Here is a 9,320-nt window from a genome sequence, read left to right on the forward strand (position 1 = left end):
CGTTGACATTGCATGTTGAAAGGAAAATAAATGCAACATTTACTACCGAATTTATTATAGATTATTTTTATTATTTAAAAGAAAAGAGTAAAATTTCATAAATGATTGAGTACGAATATATAAATCTATTACAAAGGATTGAGAAGTATTAATAAACAATCATTTTATATCTTTTTTTGTTCACATGTATATGAAAGTTTACGGAAAAAAAATTTATATTTAGCACCTCCAATTAAAGCTTAAGCCTTTCATATCAAGAAAATAAAATGGTTAACTGTCACTTGATCTATCCGTGTTTGGCATTAGAGTTTGTTTGATGTTAGGGACCCAAAAATTAAAATTTTGATTCTTTAATTATGAGAGATGTCGTGTTTTTTGGTTCCATCTAAAAGATTGTTGAAGTACTTTTTATTTTGTGCTTGTGTGTTTGGATTTTTTTTTTTTTTTTTACTTGACAACAGTAATTGCTTTTTTAGTAAGAAAAATATTTTATAATATTCAGCTTTTCTTTCTTGATAATCGGATATATTCAACTTTCGTTATTCATGTCTTTCAAAATAAAAGGTTTCATTATTCACAAATGATTGAGTATAAATGCTTTAAGAAATAATAATTTTATATCTTTTCTTATATATATATATATATATATGAAAGTTTACATAAAAAAAATTCTATATTTAGCACCTCAAAAAAAAATAAAGCTTAAACCTTCCACATCTAGAAAATAAAATGGTCAAAGGGTCACTTGATCTATAAGTGTTTGGCATTAGAGTTTCTTTCATGTTTGGGACCCAAAATTTAATAAAAATTGGAGACTTTTAAATTTGAGCGATGTTGTGCTGATTTTTCTTTTTTTTTTTTGTTGAGAAAAAACACTATGATTTACTAAGCAATAGTCGAATCGACTTGAATGACAGTAGAAAGGTGTAAAGAAATATTCTCCATCAACTCCGTAAATTCATTAACAAGTCTCGCATGTCTAGCAATGTTATGGGGTGCACTATTACATTTTCTTGGAACATAATTAAACTCTACGGCTTCAATCTGGTTTGCCATCCACTTGGCTTCTTCTATCAGGTGTCCATAGTCTGTCAAACTTTGCTGCTCTCTCCGTAATGCATCAGTAGCTACTTTTGAGTCACCTTCGAGGATGATGGAAGGAAGGCCAAGCTCTAGTGCCAATCTAAGTGCGTGAACAGCTGCCAATACTTCCACAGCAGTAATAGAGTAGGGTAAAGCACGTTTTCCCACCATTGATGCCACAACTTTCCCACTATTGTCTTGGATAATAACTCCAAAACCTGCAATATTATCCTCTCTAAATAATGACCCATCAAAGTTAACCTTTACCTTCAGCCAAGGTGGTGGCTTCCAGTTCAGGTGTTGTGCGGCTTCGTTGGATTGGTCTGGAGGCTTTGGAGGTATGGAGCGGACATAGGCAATTCTGTTTGCTTAAGCCTCATGTAAAACCTGCTGAATTGGGTATTGCACCGAGCTAGTTCGCATTGCATTTCGTCAGTACCACACAAACCATGCGATGATTGCAAATAGTGCCAAATCTTTGCCTTCATCAATGAAGTTCATGAACACCTTGGTATCTCGAAAATTCCAACTAGTGTAATGAGTCCAAACCGGTGAAAGGAGAGGGCAGCCCCAAAGCGCATGTAAAACATCTTCCAGTTCACGCTTGCAGTGTTCACAACAATCCTCTGCAATGACCAGTCGGCGTTTGAGGTTCATCTTTGATGAGATAGAATTTCTTATTGCTCTCTATAGGAAATTCCTTAAGTTTGGTTGCACTCCTAAGCTCCAAACCTGCTTCCATAAGACATTGCTTTCAGGTTGATAATCGCGGTAATCGAAACTTTGAGCTTTATAAAGGAACCGATAGCCCGACTTGACAATATATGAACCCAAGGGGGTGAAGGGCCAAAATAGCTTACCAGCTATCGGAATGGAGGCTAAAGGTATGGATTCAATGAGGGAAATGTCTCTAGGGAGGAAAAGTGCCTGTAATGCCTCCTGATTCCACTCTTTGAATCGGGTTTGATCAGTGAACACACTCTAGCATCTTCCCAAACCGTTGCCACTGATGAGGTGACATACGGCTGAAATTCAGAGGGAAGCCACGGATCTGACCAAATTTGGACTGTTGTACTATCTCTTACCTGCCACCTCATCTCTTCCTTAAGCACATCTCTTCCCTTCAAAATGCTTCTCCAATCATAAGACCCCTTTGGTGCTTCTGACGCCTTCATAATTGAGCTGTGGGAGAAGAATTTGAGTATAAAAACTCTATAGAATAACAACTTTCTATTTTGAAGAAGCCTTCATGCTTGTTTGGCTAGGAGTACATCATTGAATAAAGCCAAGTCTTTGAACCCCATGCCTCCCTCACTTTTTGGTTTACAAAATTCTTCCCATCTCACCCAATGAATTTTCCTCCTATCACCTCTTTGCCCCCACCAAAATTTCCGGATGAGACCCTCAATTTCATTATAAAGGCCAATCGGAAGCTTAAAACAATTCATAGTGTAAGTGGGAATGGCTTAAGCAACAGCTTTAATTATGATTTCTCTACCGGCTTGAGAAAGAAGCTTCCCTTCTCACCCTTGTAATTTTCTCCATACCTGCTCCTTAATGTAATTGAAACTTGTTTTACTATACCTTCCTACTAGGGATGGCAGCCCTAAGTACTTCTCATAGCTTCGAATCTCCGCCACACCCAATGTGTTTTTGATCAATAATCTCCGCTCCTCTTTGGTCGACTTACTAAAGAAGACAGTAGTTTTTGCCTTATTTATTTGTTGTCCCGAACTCATCTCGTATACTTGTAACACTTTCAATACTTTTTGGCACTCCTCCACATTGGACCTGCAAAACAGCAAGTTATTATCTGCAAATAAAAGATGAGTTAGTGCGGGGCTTCTCCTACAAAGGGAAAAGCCATGAATGTCACCCCTTTGGGCTACTTGGGCTATTAAACCATGGAGCCCTTCTATGCAAATGAGAAACAAGAAGGGTGATAGAGGGTCGCCTTATCTGATACCCCTTGTTAGCCTTATAAATCCCATAGTTTAACAATTGATGAGGATAAAGTAGGAGAAAGTGGATACCTAAAGCATCATGAGAGTGGTCCATTTTTCATTGAACCCCAATTTTCTCATTATATTCTCCAAGAAAGACCATTTCACCCAGTCATATGTCTTGCTCATATCTAGTTTGAGTGCAATGTAACCCTCCTTAGTAGAAATATGGTTTTGCATGTTGTGAAGGGACTTAAAGGCTATAAGGATATTGTCCGTTATCAATCTATCTTTTGTGAAGGCACTTTGATGCTCGGTAATGATATTTGGGAGAAGCTTCTTCAACCTATTTGCTAGCAACTTAGAGAATATTTTATACAGCACATTACACAAGCTTATGGGGCGAAATTCAGAAACCAATTCAGGGTTTTTAACTTTAGGAATCAAAGTTATGAATGTGTGGTTTAGGTGCTCGAATAGTGATGCCGAATTAAAAAAATAAAGAACAAATGTTGTGATATCCTTACCCACCAAGTCCCACTAGTGTTGGAAGAAGAATGGTGGGGATTTTAGTGGTGCCATTTGATGGAGAGCTTCCTAAGCTTCACATTCTTTGAAATCTGCTAGTAGTTGCTTGTTCATGTCATCTGTTACTATGGTTGGGATTACCTCCATAGCCAACTTGGGTTGACAAGTGTTTGATGAAGAAAACATATCACTGTAGAACTCAAGCAACACCTTTGCAACCTCTGTTGAATCCAAACACCACTGATCCCTAATGTTTTTGATTCCTTTAATTTTATTTTTCCAATGTCGTTGCGTAACTCTACTATGGAAGTATGTCGAGTTCTTGTCTCCATGGACAGCCCAAAGAGACCAAGATCGGTGAAACCACATCCTTGTCTCCTTGTCAAGGAGGTCATTCACTTCACACCTCAGCATCCTTACCCGAAAATTAACCCATAAATTGAGAGCATCCAATTCGGCTTTAACTAGGAGTTTTTGCTTGTGTTGTAGTTCCTTACAAATGTTACCAAAATTCTTGCTACTCCACCTTTTTAAAGCCAACCCATAGTCCTCAATTTTTGTGACAATAACCAAAGTCTCATAGTTCCTCCTTTGTTTACCCCATTTGAACTTCACCATGTCTAAGCAACCATTCTCTGCAAGCCACATTTCTTCAAATCGAAACGATTTGTTTGGGATTGTAGAAACTAATATCTCAAGTATAATCAACAGTGTTGCGTGATCTGATGTGATGCAAGTCAGATGGTGTACTGAAGATCCTCCAAACCGAGTTAGCCAATCATTAGTCACCATGCTTCTATTCAACCTTTTCCAAATTGAGTGTCCATCCCTGTATAGCTTTTTTCAGGTGAATGGGATGCCTTTATACCCATGTCAATAAATCTACAAGCATCAATGGCCTCTCTAAAATTCTACATTTGCATGTGGCTTCGATTGGAACCTCCCTTCTTCTCTGAATTCCTTACTATCTTGTTAAAATCGCCTGAACACAGCCACGGCAAACTGAAATGGTTGTTGAGTTGCAGAATTAGATCCCAAGACTCATGCCTTTTATGAGTGATTGGTTCTCCGTAAAATCCAGTGAACCTCCAAGCGCCCTCACTGCCTTCTAGTATAAAACTAGTCCCCCTCCTCAATTGATTCGGGGAACAAAGAACATGTGATAAAAATGCAAATTTTGTTTTATTTTTTTTAGCCTTACTTCATCCATCCATGTCTCGGCAATGAACACGGCGGAGGGATCTTGTGCCCGGATTAAATCACCAAGCTCCTTCACTGTCACTAGGTTCCCAAGCTCGCAACAATTTCATACTAAAAGACTCATGACTCCTAGCGGGGCGATTGAGCAACCTCCACCATTGGTTCTGATGAGTATAAGTCACCCTGAGTCTGCACTTGTTTACAAGGTTGATCATAAAGGTCTACAGAGCACGTGCTAGGTTTTCTCTCTCTCTATTCCAAGCTATTTTTCAGCCACAGTAGGTGGAGTTTGGCGCACGACGCATTTCCATGACCTACGGTTTGTTGGCTATTCTTCAATCTCAGTCGTTGGTTGAGGTAATTGATCCATCATCACATTAGTGATCACATGATGTGCTTGTGTTTGGGTGGCAAGGTTATTTCCTTGGATGGTTGACTCCCATTCAAAAACTGCCTCTGTAGGATTTGCATTCAATGTGTGACTTGTTTTTAATTCCCCCAAATCATGAAAATTACCCGTTACCTTATCAGTAATATCCCTTGATAAGCTAGTCATATTAATTGCGTGATCAATCCCAGTAAATTCGGTAGAGAATCCCGAATCATTATTCCATGCATTGTCATCAAAGCATCCTTTTTTTTCAGATCGGTGTTAGTGCTAATGATTTCTGCCGTTGTAATGTTTTCCTTCCCCTGATTGCTCTATGCATCCACTTCAGTAACGGCTCCGAAATTCGAATTGCTCCCCAACTCTTCGACTTCCACATCGGGGACTGCTCTTGTTGGAGTCACAGTGGCTGATCTTGCCCTTGCTGCTGCCTGGATATCTTCGTTTGTCATCTTACTTTGAGTTCTAAAATTAGTTTTCTCATAAAAACCAGGAACGTAAATGACATCCTTCCCCGCTGTCCTAAACGATGAGGCTCTTAAGCTTGGTCCAAACTGCTACTGTTCCGTTGTAAATGTTCCTTTGCTATCCACCCAAAGGTTGCAGTCCCTGTCATCGTGATCCCAACAGCCACACCAGTAGCATATACTGAGTAGACACTCGTATTTGAAGTTAATCCATGCTTTGTCTCCTTTCGGCATAGTAAGGACCCTTCCTCGAGACAATGGTAGGTGAATATCGATAACCACTCTAACCCGGAAGAATGTGGCACCGTCTTCATCCATTGCTCCTGTGAATTTTTGGACCTCCCCAAAATTTCACATAAACTTTCTGCCACTTTCCGTGTTAGAAAACTAAGTGGGATATCGTGGACTAGCACCCAAAATGGGACTTTATCAAACTTAATTTACTGTACCGGGGAATAGCTTGCATAGCGTTGCATGACAATCAAGTGCTTGTCAAAGCTCCAGGGTTTACTGTTAAGGATTTTGTCTACTTCTTGCAAGTTATCAAAGACAAACAAAACTATGTTGTTACCTTGGTTCAGAATTTTGAAGCCATTATTCGTGCGCCACAACTATTTGAACGTTCTTGCCACGGCTTCCATTTGAAGAAAACGAGAGGTAAGGAACTTAGCTACAATAATAAACTCGCCCTTTCTGTGATCTTCGGGAAGGGTGTAACCCGTCCACTCCTTCTCTGATAATGATAGATTTCCCCAACTCCTAGTCAGCTGATCCATTCTGGTTTGCTTCCAATACACTAACCAGCTCGAAAAAGAGTAGTGCAGACACTGTTTCCCGAGTTCCCACAAAAAAATACCCCTAGCTCAATAGTATACTTGATTCTCTTGAGAATACACGAACAAGGACAAACTCTCCTTCAACGAAGGGACAAAATTTCTACAGCCTTAGTGAAGCAGGAAACCTACTTTCTAAGCGACTAAGAGACGATGTTACGCTGTTTAGTTCCATCTTAAATATTTTTTAGTGTTTTTACTTGACAACGCTAATTGATTTTTTAGTAAGAAGAATATTTGGATATATTCAAAAAAATCTATTCCGAAATTGGATATATTCAACTTTCTTTGTTCATGTCCTTCAAAAAAAATGAACTTTCATTGATGCTATTTATTCTAGAATGGTTGTACTTCTATTTATACCTTTTTAATAGATTCTTTTTTCTTTCTTTTTTTATACAAGATAGAATTTTACTCTAGCCTAATCTAAGTATATATGTATGTGAAGCTCCCTCCTGGAGACTTGAATCCCGGCCCTTACCTCCCACACTCCACAAACACTTATACTTGAGGAGTGACCGTAACCATCACACTAAGAGTGTGCGGTGGTTTTAATAAATTCTTTGACTTTGCAAGTTGAGTGTTTTTTTTTTTTTTCCTAGAAATGCAAGTTGAGAGTTGAAAGGGAAATAAATGCGATATTTACTACCGAAGCTATCATAGATAATTTTTGTAAAAAAAGTCAAGTTTCATAAATGATTGAATATCACAAATGATGTAGAGTAAATGTATTAAGAAGCAGTCGTTTTATATCTATTTTTTACATTAAAAAATTCATATATAGCACCTCAAAATTAAAGTCTAAACCTTCCATATCTAGAAAATACAATAATCACTTGACATTTGTGCTTGCCATTATAGTATACTTGGTTGATGTTTGGGACCTAGAGTTAAAAGTTTGAAATTTTGGGTTTCAAGAGATGCCATAGTGTTTGGTTTCATCTAAAGAATTGTTTTGAGTGTTTTTTATATTTTGCCTCTGTGTTGTGCTTTATTTTTTTTAATTTTTTTACTTGACAACACTAATTGATCTTTTAGTACAAAGAGTATTAGACATATAGTAATAATAAATATGACTTTCAATTTTTATTTTTCATGCTATTTTATTTATTGCATAGTTCAACTTCTATTTATTCTTGTAGTTTTTATTGCAACTATGATTTTTCTAATGGATTTTTTTTAATTTTGTACACTGAAAATGAAATTATTGTGACATTTACTATTAAATCAATAATAAATTTTTTTTTCCTATTTTTTTTTAAGTCAAGGTTCATAATAACAATTGATTAAGAAGAAATGTATTAAGAAATAACTATTTTAAAAATTTTCTTTTGTTCACATGTGTGTGTCTGTATATATAAGAACTAAAAATGTAAAGATCCAAGCTCACTTAAAATAGCAATGCCTAGATCTTTAAACCAAGCTCAAACAATGAATTTTTAATAGAGCGGGATTCTAAACCAAGTGCAACACTAAGATTGCTCCTAGTCTAAAGCTAACAGAGCCCTAAGTGAGAAATAAGAGTAAATGGACCAATGATTCAATGAAAATACTTCCTCAGGCAAGTCCGAGGATGGACCTTATATTGATAAGTAAGGATGATATTACTTTACAGGGTATTTCTTTGTTCTTTCACTTGTTCCTTTTTTCTTGGAAAATATCCATCCCCTTTTTAGGGGGGAGGGGGGCTGCCCTCCTTATATAGCCCTTTCCCTTGCATTTCAGCCCTACATCTATACGTTTCAAGGGATCTTTTAGGATACTTGTCCCATCAGGACCCTTTTGGAGGTAGTAGATAGAGTTGTGAGCTATTCAGGGGTCATTTGCTCATTAATGTAGCTAGTTAGGTTGGTGCAAAGCATTGAATGCGGAGGTGGGAGGTGTCTTCTTCGGGAAATTTCCTCCTTCCACCTTTGCAAGTCTTATAACTTCCATTTGCCATCCATTCCCTTATCCTTTGACTTTTTAGGGATGGCACTCATCCTTTGGCTCTTTTGCTCTCCTCAGGCAGGTGTAGTCCTTAGAGTTTGCCCACCTTTCTTTGCTTAGATTAGGCAAATTCATCCTCAAATTGGATTCCTCAGTATTCACCCCCCCCTCACAATATATATGTGTGTGTGCGCGCGCGCGCGCATAAGTACTAGGAAATTGATAGCTCAAGCCCACTAAGAATAGTGATGCATTGTCCCTCAAAACCAAGTCTACACAATAGAATATTTAAAGAGAGTGGGAAGACAGTTCTAACATAATTTTAGGATTAAGTTCAGGTCTAAGTCGAGGAACTAGAGGTAATAGAGAAAGACAATTCAAGTAACAATTAAGGATTTTGTTGTCCTTAGGTGAGTCCAAGGACTAGTTCTTATAGATGAATGACACAAATTCTATACTAAACATTCACTGTTCACTTTATTGTTTGTTCTATTCTTAGAGTATTATCATCCCCCTTAACCTGGAGGTTCCCCTCTCTTATATATCCTTCCTCTTAACATCCTAGTCATCCACCTGTATACCTCAGGACTTTTCTTAAGTCACTTGTCCCATCTGAGTTCTGATGAATGTGGTAGAAGGGGCTGCTAGCTATGAAATTACTTTTCAAGTGTCATTTCCTCATTAATATAGCTAATAAGGTTATTACAGTGCATTCAATGCGGTGGGAGAATGTACACCTTTTACAGAAAACTTCCTTCTACCGTCTTGGCCCCCTTCCATGATCCTTTTTCCCTCCAAATGGATCCTCCCAAAACGTTATCTCGCGTCTCTCTCCCTCCTCAAGTCGAATACAGTTTTGTGGGTGGAACCGTGCGATACTTCATGTTCCATTCTCTTTAGTCCTTGGACGCCCTACAATATATATTTTGAAATATTAAATCTAAAAAAA

The sequence above is a fragment of the Castanea sativa genome, chromosome 7 (genome assembly GCF_040712315.1).
Source record: "Castanea sativa cultivar Marrone di Chiusa Pesio chromosome 7, ASM4071231v1".
NCBI lineage: Eukaryota > Viridiplantae > Streptophyta > Magnoliopsida > Fagales > Fagaceae > Castanea > Castanea sativa.